This window comes from Saccopteryx bilineata, chromosome X (assembly GCF_036850765.1).
Source record: "Saccopteryx bilineata isolate mSacBil1 chromosome X, mSacBil1_pri_phased_curated, whole genome shotgun sequence".
Taxonomy (NCBI): Eukaryota; Metazoa; Chordata; class Mammalia; order Chiroptera; family Emballonuridae; genus Saccopteryx; species Saccopteryx bilineata.
The window spans coordinates 143,817,842-143,827,676 of NC_089502.1; positions in this window are offsets into that span (position 1 = coordinate 143,817,842).

Below are 9,835 nucleotides of genomic sequence, written 5' to 3' on the forward strand. Positions count from 1 at the left end.
TGCAGGTTTAGGCCGGGACCCACCCCTGCACCATGTTGGCTTCTACTGCGCATGCCTCAGCAGAGGAATTTCCCCTAGTGTTTTATTGGTAACTCGATCACCCAGCTGGTGAGCGACGGAACTGTGGCTGACATGAGCCTGTGCCTCCACGCTCCGCGCCCCCCCATGAATTATTAAAGCAGAACCTTCTGCATATGCTCCTGAGACGGCTCGGTGGCCCGCGGTGTAGGTCAGCAGCTAACCAGGGGTCACAAAGCAGACGGTGATGACAACCTAACCAACCCCTCTGTGCACCCACTTTACTCATTCCTGTGGACAGATCATCCGCCAACAGCATTTGCTGAACAATAAAAACAATATTTCAAAAGCCTTCCGACTCTTGAACAAGCAGAAACCTGGATCCTGGCAACACAGGACACATTCTATAAATACTTAAGTCAGACTCATTATTTCAAACCCAATAGCCACCCACCCTGCAATGTAAAAAAAAAAAAAAAAAGAAGGAAAGAAAAGAGAAACTCTTCCACAGACTGAATGCATCTTTCCCCTAATTATTACCATTCCCTATGAAAATACGAGTCTGTGCTTTCAGACAGCTATTCTTCGTGTGTTAATGTATAGATTGCAGAGTGCTGATTATGGACACAAAGGCATCAATTTTATTTATGGACACGAGTTCTGTTATTGCCAGCACAATACAATTTAGCCCGTAATTGTTACTCATGTTTAATGGGGCTGCAGGGGTGGGAGTGTTCTGGTTCCACGGATAGTGGCACAGCCTGGGCCTTGTATTTCTTTTTTCTTTGTGTTTTCTTTTTCTTTTTGTATTTTTTACTGAAATGGGAAGCAGGGATGCAGAGAGACAGACTCCCGCATGCGCCCGACCAGGATCCACCCGGCATGTCCACCCGGCTCTCCCCATCTGGGACATTGTTCTGTTGTAACAAGAACCACTCTAGCACCTGAGGTGGAGGCCATGGAGCCATCCTCAGTGCCTGGGCCATCTTTGCTCCAATGGAGCCTTGGCTGCGGGAGGGGAAGAGACAGAGAGGAAGGAGAGGGGGAAGGGTAAAGAAACAGATGGGCGCTTCTCCTGTGTGCCCTGGCCGGGAATCAAACCTGGGACTTCCACACACTGGCCAACACTCTATCACTGAGCCAACTGGCCGGGGCCTCGTATTTCTTTTTCTGTCTTTCCAGCTCAGGGCCAGTGGGAGGTACCTGAGTAACATGGGTGGGTGACCCCTTGTGCCAGTTTGCAGGTACACAAATAACCGGGGGTCTTCAAAAAGGGACGCGAAAACAGCAGCAACCCACCGGGAACGTGGTGCAGAAATATATTTGTGAGAGCCCCAAGTTCAATCCACAACAGCTTCCACAGTTGCTGCTGACGGCCGTGGCTCAAACCAATCTGGGAGAGGCCTCCTCAAGTCTATTAAAAGATGAGCGGAAGTCCCAGAGGACCTGGCCCCACATCTGTGCTCTACAATTCTTAGCTTTAAGGACATATGCACATCAACAGGTCCTGTGTTCTTTGACCCATCTCCTCAACTCCATCCTTTTCCGGTCCTCAGATATTACAGATATAATCATGTCCTGTCCTATTTCAGAGCCTTGTGTATCTTACCACTTTTTCTAGGATAAAGGTAGAAATCAAAAACACTGCTGCCCCCTCTCCACACAGGTCTGGTAATTCGCTGCCCCGGGACCTTTGCACGCAAAGTTGCCTCTACCCAGAAGAACTGCTCAACCATCTTCTCCCAGTTTGACTATAAGCTTCTGGCAGGCAGGGAGCGAGTCTGTTTTATTTTCACCTTTGTAGTCTTGGCCACTGTGTCCCTGAGACCTGGCCCAAGCTAAGTGCATGTGCACGTGTGCCCTCCCTAAGCACCTTCACACACATATGGCAGGCAACCAGGAGTCTAAATATTTTCCTATTAAGTTCACCACTCAAAACAGTGTCTGGCATGTAGAGCATCTGCTATATGTATGTGGGATGAATAAATGATCAGAGTAAATGTTTGTTCACCTATTATCAAGAGAGTCTGATTAGGTGTCCTCTAAGGCCCAGAGTGGCTTCTGTCATCTCTCCTTCCACAGCCCAGCGTGCCCCTGGGCCCTGCTACCTCACCTCTCTGGCCCGTGGCCTCCCACTGAGGAGAGCACGTTTCGGAGGGGCAGAAATTACCAAAGAGCGATTCCTCGTCTGCTCGTAAACATGCCAACGACGAGGAACATGTCCCTGCCACAACGGGTCACCCAGACGCGGCAGAAATCACGCTCATTTCGCGATACGTCTCGTTCGAGGCCGACGGAGCCTCCAAACAGGACGAGGAGAGAGAAACGCCAGCCCAGCCCTGAGCCAGGACCTGAGAGGGTGACGGGAGGGGGGAGGCAGAGAATTCAAGCGGTTACACAAACTCAGTGGTTTAGCTCAGTGCTTTAAAGTACCTATCTCAACACTTGAAAGCATGTCATAGTTATTTTTAAATTAAGGATTAACACAAAACATCCAGGATGATGAGAAGAACATCAAAAATTTGAAATAAAGACCACGTGGGTATTCCTGCATTTCCTTTTGCTTCGGGCTGTAGTCGGGCGAGTCTCTGTGCGTCCCCGATTCTGTCTTTCTTTAAAATTTTGACGTCTTATTTCTTATGGATGTTTTACGTGAATGTTTATTCTTTCTAAATGTTGCATTAAAATATGTGTCTCCGTGCACCCCCATGTTCATCGCAGCATTGTTCACAGTGGCCAAGACACAAGAACAACCAAAAAGCCCTTCAATAGAAGACTGGATAAAGAAGAGGTGGCACATATACACTATGGAATACTACTCAGCCATAAGAAATGATGACATCGGATCATTTACAACAACATGGGTGGACCTTGATAACATTATACTGAGTGAAATAAGTAAATCAGGAAAAAACTAAGAACTGTATGATTCCATACACAGGTGGGTCATAAAACTGAGACTCGTGGACACAGATAAGAGTGAAGTGGTCACCAGGGGGAGGGGGAGGGTGAGTAAGGGAGTAAAGAGGGACAAATATGAGGTGACGGAATATGACCTGACTCTGGGTGACGGGTACACGACACAGTCAACAGATCAAATGCTATGGAAACGTTTACCTGAAATCTATGCCGTCTTATTGATCCATGTCACCCTGTGAAATTTAATTTTCTGAACAAAATTTTAAAAATGTGTCTCAATTACTGAGTTAAATTTTGCTTTGGAGGCAAATGCTTCGTCAATAAGAGCTCACCTCAGTCACATCACCCTAAGCAGCTCCCGTGAAAAAGATGCACTCACAAATTCAAGCAAATCCTCCCAAATTTTCCGGCATGTCAAGAAATTCAACACTCCAAGAAAACAGCCTTTCTTTTCTTTTTTCTTTTTTTTTTTAAAGACCCACAAATAAGAAACATATGCTCATAGATCACATCCTCAGTAATGCATTATTTAATCCTGGAGTTCAAATCAAAACAAACGACGTGAAAATCTGAGTAATCAGGCTTCAAGCCCCGGCCGTCAGGAAGCGATTGAACCACGCAGATCATGAAAGCCTGCTTTGTGCCCAGAGCCTGCGGGAGACGAATTTCGTGTGCCCAAAAGGGAGAAATTCTCATCTGAGAATAACACAGTTTAAGAAGCAGAGATCACAGGCTTCCTAGAACCTGGTTTCATGTTGAATAGTCAACAGCAAGGGCGACTTGTTTGACAAAACTCTTGGGTTGCCGTGGTTTTTGCCGGCATCGTAAACGCTGAAATCTGGCAGACGCGCCCCCGCCCAATTGGACAGGGAGTCGCCTTCCTGAGCGGTTCCGACCTGGGTTCGAGGTCACGTTTGCTTCGCTTTCATGTCCGTAAGCGGACCTCCCCCGATACCCCCAGCCTGGCTAACAGCCGCCTCCTTCCTATTCGCATTATCTTGTCTTCAGCTCGTATGAACTCCTTCTCTAAATGTTATAATGTTAATCATTTCAGGGCATAATTACCGTTTATTTCCATACGTGTGGGCCTTGTCTCTCTAATTAGTTTTCAGGCAATTGGTGGATTAGAAGGTTTATCTGCGTTTATAGCCAACTTATCCGGGCTTTACAACAAAGTGCTTGCGGAGTGTTTACTGTCGTATTAGTCCATAATCTTTAAACACTCCCGTTTATTGTTGCATTGAGCGAACCAGAATGCAAAATTGAAAGCCCCGAATAACCACATTTCTGCTCCCGCACACCCTCATTGAGGCATAAATTGTTCTTAGGGACCGTATTGGGATTGGAGGGATTTTTTTTTTCTTTTTTTCAATCCACTCTGTGTGAGAATTTCACAGATTTTTACCAGAAGGCAAAAGTAAATATATATATATATATATATATTCTTGACAGATGAGAGGAATATAAAAACAACAGCTTGACTTTCTGGGCACGATTCTCTGGATGATAAAAATATAGACTCACATATTGTAGATGAGAAGGAAAAAGAGGAAAACCTGAAATCTCATGAATCATGTGTGATTTTCAGATGAGAAGCTACCAAGATTTATCCCTGGGAATACATAGTAAGCAGAAGTTGTGCATTTGATTTTTATCAACCTTTCCCCTTCCAGCTCAGTGAATGCTTTATGTGCAATATCCATAACTTCTGTTTTTAATAATGTATTTCCACATATTTTATTTGGATAAATACAACCAAAAGAGCTGATTTGGAACAGGAGCTGGAAATGGTCTCGTCAGCTGGTCCTTGACGCCTGGAACACGGAGCCTCGTTCCGATGCGTCCCCCAGCTCCGAGAAGCGTCAGCTATTATGAGCATGTGTGGAAATATATACTCACACTTACATCCTGTTCGTTCCAGGAAAGTTACTCGGTTTACCTCTCATTTGGGGCTTTCCCATCAGTCTTTCTCCTTACAAAGCTCCTTCCTCTCTCTTTTTAAAACTAGCGTCTAAATTTTCCACATTCACGCAACTCCTCCCTTTTCTGGAATTTAAGTTTTTTTTCTTATGGCCCCTTGTATATCTCCGTGGCCAGGACAAACGACACCACGGACACGTGCTGTTTGCACCCACTTGACTGTCCCTCTGGGGCAAGGTGTGCGTATCGGTGGTCGCTTCTTTCCACCTGGAGACGAGGCTTCCCAAAGCGCCACGGGACGGCGGGGAGGCCCCACGCGGGGTGGGGGGGGGACAGGGCCATCGGCAGGATGCGTGTCCCGTGGTCACGCCAGGCCACAGCGTTCCCTGCCCTCGGCTGACCTCCACGGACGGACCTCCACGCAGACCCGTGTCACTGAGAGAGAGGCCCCGTCGGTGCATGCGAGCCATTGGCCACCCAGGACGACCCTCCCAGGGCCGTCCAGCAACGGGGTTGCCAACGCGACCACAGGTCCCTCGGGCCCCCACATGAGAACCTTCTCATCCCAGCCCGAGACTCTGCAGGCAACTCCACGTGAGACGTTCCCCTCGCGATGCCAGCAGCGTGTTTCCAGCCGGCTCACCCGAGCGTGCCCAGCTCTTTGCAATCTAACCACTGCCCCACCCGGCCAGAGCCCCGCTGCCGGGGCTGGGTTTCGGGGAACCCAGAGTCAGGGGTGAGAAGAGGGAGAACTCGAGGATTTGAAGAAAAACAGAAGCCTCCTCCACTTTCCGTTTTCTAATTCGATCTGTTCTGGACTTGACAAGTTTGCGACAGCTGCTAGGTCCCCATCTTCTGCCCCATTAAGCTTCTGCAGTGACAAACAGAAAGCCCACTCCTGTAGCGAAACAGGGGAGACCCAAATTCCACTGTCCTTTCGTGGGGTTCTTATATGTCCTTACTTTCTGTTCTTATCTTCATTGACTTGTTTTTCATTTTCTACATTCTCACGTGGGGATGATTATTTCGTTATGTTTTATCCTTTCTCCCCCTCCCCCACCCCTTGCCCAATATGAGCATTTTGGTCTATATATTTCCCTCTTGTTTCGTTTAGTGGCATTTTGCTAATTTTTTTTTTAAGTGAGAAGAGGGGAGATAGACATTCTCACATGACCCCAACCGGGATCCACGCAGCAATTCCACCTGGGGCCAATGTTCAATTTCCAAGCTATTTTTAGCACCTGAGGCTAAAAATGTGCTCCAATCAAGCTATCCTTAGAGCCCAGGGCCAAGGCTCAATACAATTGAACCACTGGCTATGGGAGGGGGAGAGAGAGAGAAGGGGGAGAGGGAGGGGTGAGAAGCAGATGGTCGCTTCTTCTGTGTGCCCTGACGAGGAATTGAACCCAGGATGACTGTAAGCTGGCCTGATGCTCTGTCCACTGAGTCACCAGCCAGGACCCTGGTTTTGACATGTAATAATTTATTTAGTCCTAATTGCTTTCTCATTTTTATCATTATGTCCATTTTTACCCAGTAATATGTAGAATTACATTTTAATTGTGAAAAATATGGGATTGCAGTTATATTTTTATTTGATTTCAAATCTATCTTTGGGTTCAGAGAATTCCTTCTACACGCTTCCTACTGTCTCAGTGTGTTGAGACTTGACTTAGCATATACACATGTTTTATGCACATCTCATATTTGAATTATATATGCTCTCCTGTCACTGGGTTAAAATTTAATTATATCTTTATTATATCAACATGTTAATTGTGGCATTTAAATCATCTATGTTTTTGCTTCCCCCTCTTTCATTCCATCTTTAAAAACTATTCTTGACCCCCATTCTATCAGTTACAAATAGAGACTAATGTAAATTTATCAATACATCCTTGTGCTTTTTGACTTTTGTGTTTTGAGCACTATTATTAGTTGCATACAAGTTTCGATATTTATAGTATTGTCCAGGTGAGTAAAATTTATTTGTGTGTGTGCATGTATGCTCTGTCACGTCCTTTTTCTGTCTCTATTAATGATATTGCCCTAAAATCTCTTTTCTATAGGAGTGATCATAATCATCTAGGATACCCTTTTCCAGCATTTCAGCTTTATAGTGTGCTTTCTCAGGTATCTATCCCATGCATGCACACACAAATAATGATACATGCACATTTTAAATTTCATTCTTACAATGTGTACTTTGCATTAGGTAGTACTTTATTTATACGCATAGCTATTCATGGTAGGAAACAAAATCGCACTGTAATGCAATCGGATATTTAAAACTCTATGACTTGGGTGTGTGATGAGCACGTTAATCAGGGCTCAATGTCACAGGTAGAGGTAGCGGTGAGTGCACAGGGTGGGAGCTTGGGGCCCAGTGACTGGCTGGGCTGGCAGCACTGATTCCGTAGATAGACATTGATGGATGCCCAGTTGATTAATCCAAACTTGGGTGACAGGGCCAAGAGAATATTGGAACCTGTCCATAATTTCCTGTTCTGATCTTTCCCCCCCAAGAGTCCCCCATAAAACATATGCAATGAAACCATGTTGCATATTTATCTTTTCATGTCATAATTTAACAAAGATACAATAACTCCAAGAGCTGTGTGAACCAGGCATCTGAAAAGTAGAGAAAAGCAAAGTTCCACACCATCAGTGAAGCCTAGGTCTGAATAAACGGATTGCCAGTGTGAGCCAAACATGAAGTACAGTAAAGACCCTCAGTCCTCGCCTACATTTCAGAGGGAAATTTACTACATTTCGGCAGCTAAGGACCCTCTTATATGTTCCCAGTTAAAATGCAACTTGGGGGAAGTCTTCTGAAGGAAGCCCAGCTGCATGAACGTGTGATATGTGTGTGTACTTGCAGACATTCTTTTAAAATGATTTTTTGACCCCAGCAAACCCACTTTCGGAAACTACAACCCAGACAATCAAGAGCCCCTAGCCTCAGTCCAGGAAAAGCAGTCGATGACAGAGTCACTCCAGGAAAACAAGTCAATGACCGAGTCAGTCCAGTGAAGCAAGTCAACCACCAAGCGAGTCCAGGGGAACAAATCAATGACCGAGTGAGTCCAGGGAAACAAGTCAATGACCGAGTCAGTCTGGGGAAACAAGTCATCCACCGAGTCCAGGGAAACAAGTTGATGACCGAGTCAGCCTGGGGAAACAAGTCAGTGGACTGAGTCAGTCAGGGGAAACGGTTGATGATGGACAGGATTGAAATCTGTTCAGGTGATTGAAAACAGCTTATGCGGAAATCCCCCCACCCCCAAAAAAGTTAGTAACTGGTAGGCCCATAGTCAATGACGCCCTGAGTCTGTGCAAAACAACTAATGAACTAGTAGTTAGTACAAAAAATAAAAAGACTGAATCAACCCAGGCATAACAAGTAGATGACTGAATCACTCATAAAAACATCAGTCCTTGACGAAGTCAGACAGGCCACCTAAGTCAATGACTGAGGTGCCCAGGCCAGCTAAGTTGATAACTGATCAGACAGGCAACTATATCAATGACTGGGCTGGACAGACAAATCACTGATGAGTTGGACATATCAAACAAGTCAATGACCCGAGCGGATCCAGGGGAAATATTTGATGGAGGTGGCTGATGCCTCCTCAGGTGAGGGAAAATAGCCTATGACAAAATCACCCCAAGAAAAAGAGTTAAGAACTACTATAGGACCGCATTCAATGCCCTGAGTCTGTAGGAAATAGTTGATAAATCAGTCAGTCCAAAAACACATAATAACTGAGTCAGTCCAAGGATAACAAATCTATGACTGAGTCAGAAAAAATAAAATAAATCCATGACTGGGGCAGACACGTAAACTAATGACCAAGGTGGATAGGCCAACTAAGTTGATGACAGAGCCGCTCAGGCATAATAATCTAGAACCTGAACCAGATAGGCAAAATAAGTTGATGACCGACTGAGTCAAACAGTCTGATGGCAGAGTGAGTCAGACAAATGCATCAATTGCCGAGTCAACCAGGCCAAACAAGTCGATGACAGAGCTAGTCAGGCAAACTAAATCAACATCTGAGTTGAACAGGCAAATTAAGTCGATGACCGAGCCAGTCCAGGAATACAAATCAATGGCCGAGTCAGACAGGCAAACTAAGTCGATGACCAAATCAAACAACCAAAACAACTCGATGGCCGAGTCAATCAGGAGACATAGTTGATGGAGATGGCTAAAATTTCCTCAGCTGAGAGAAAATAACTTAGGAGCAAACAACCACAAGAAAAACAGTTAACAATGAGATGGCAGGAAGTTGGTGAGCTCGAGTCAATGGGAAACAGCTAAAGATTCAGAGACTAAGGAAAACTAGAAGTCAATCTAGGGAAAAGAGTTGATGACTGGGCCTACGGCACACAGTGATGACGTGTCATTCCAGGGGAAACAAGTTGATGACCGAGTTAATACAGGGAAGATACTCCAATATGAATTCCACCCAGGTAGAAGAATTGACAACTGGTATTATGTCAATATATATTCAAGGCAATCCAAGGAGATCTTGAAGACAAAATAATACGAAAAACACTTAGTGAAGACAGTAAATGACGTCAGTACGAGAAAAACGGTTAAAGAGATGTTTTAACAATGGTTCTATCCGCCCAGGGAAGACAACGGGAACGTCATCGATGACCAATATCCCATGACCGAGTCAGTCATGGGAAATAATTGATGATGGACATGACTGAAATTTCAGGTGGGGGAAAATGGCCTATGACGAAATCACTCCAAGAAAAAGAGTTAATAACTAGTAGTCCCACATTCAATGCCCTGAGTCTGTGGGAAATAGTTGATAAATCAGTCAGTCCAAAAACACATAATAACTGAGTCAGTCCAAGGATAACAAATCAATGACTGACTCAGAGAAAATAAGTCCATGACTGAAGCAGACAGGCAAACTAAAGACCAAGGTGGACAGGCCAACTAAATTGATGACAGAGCCAC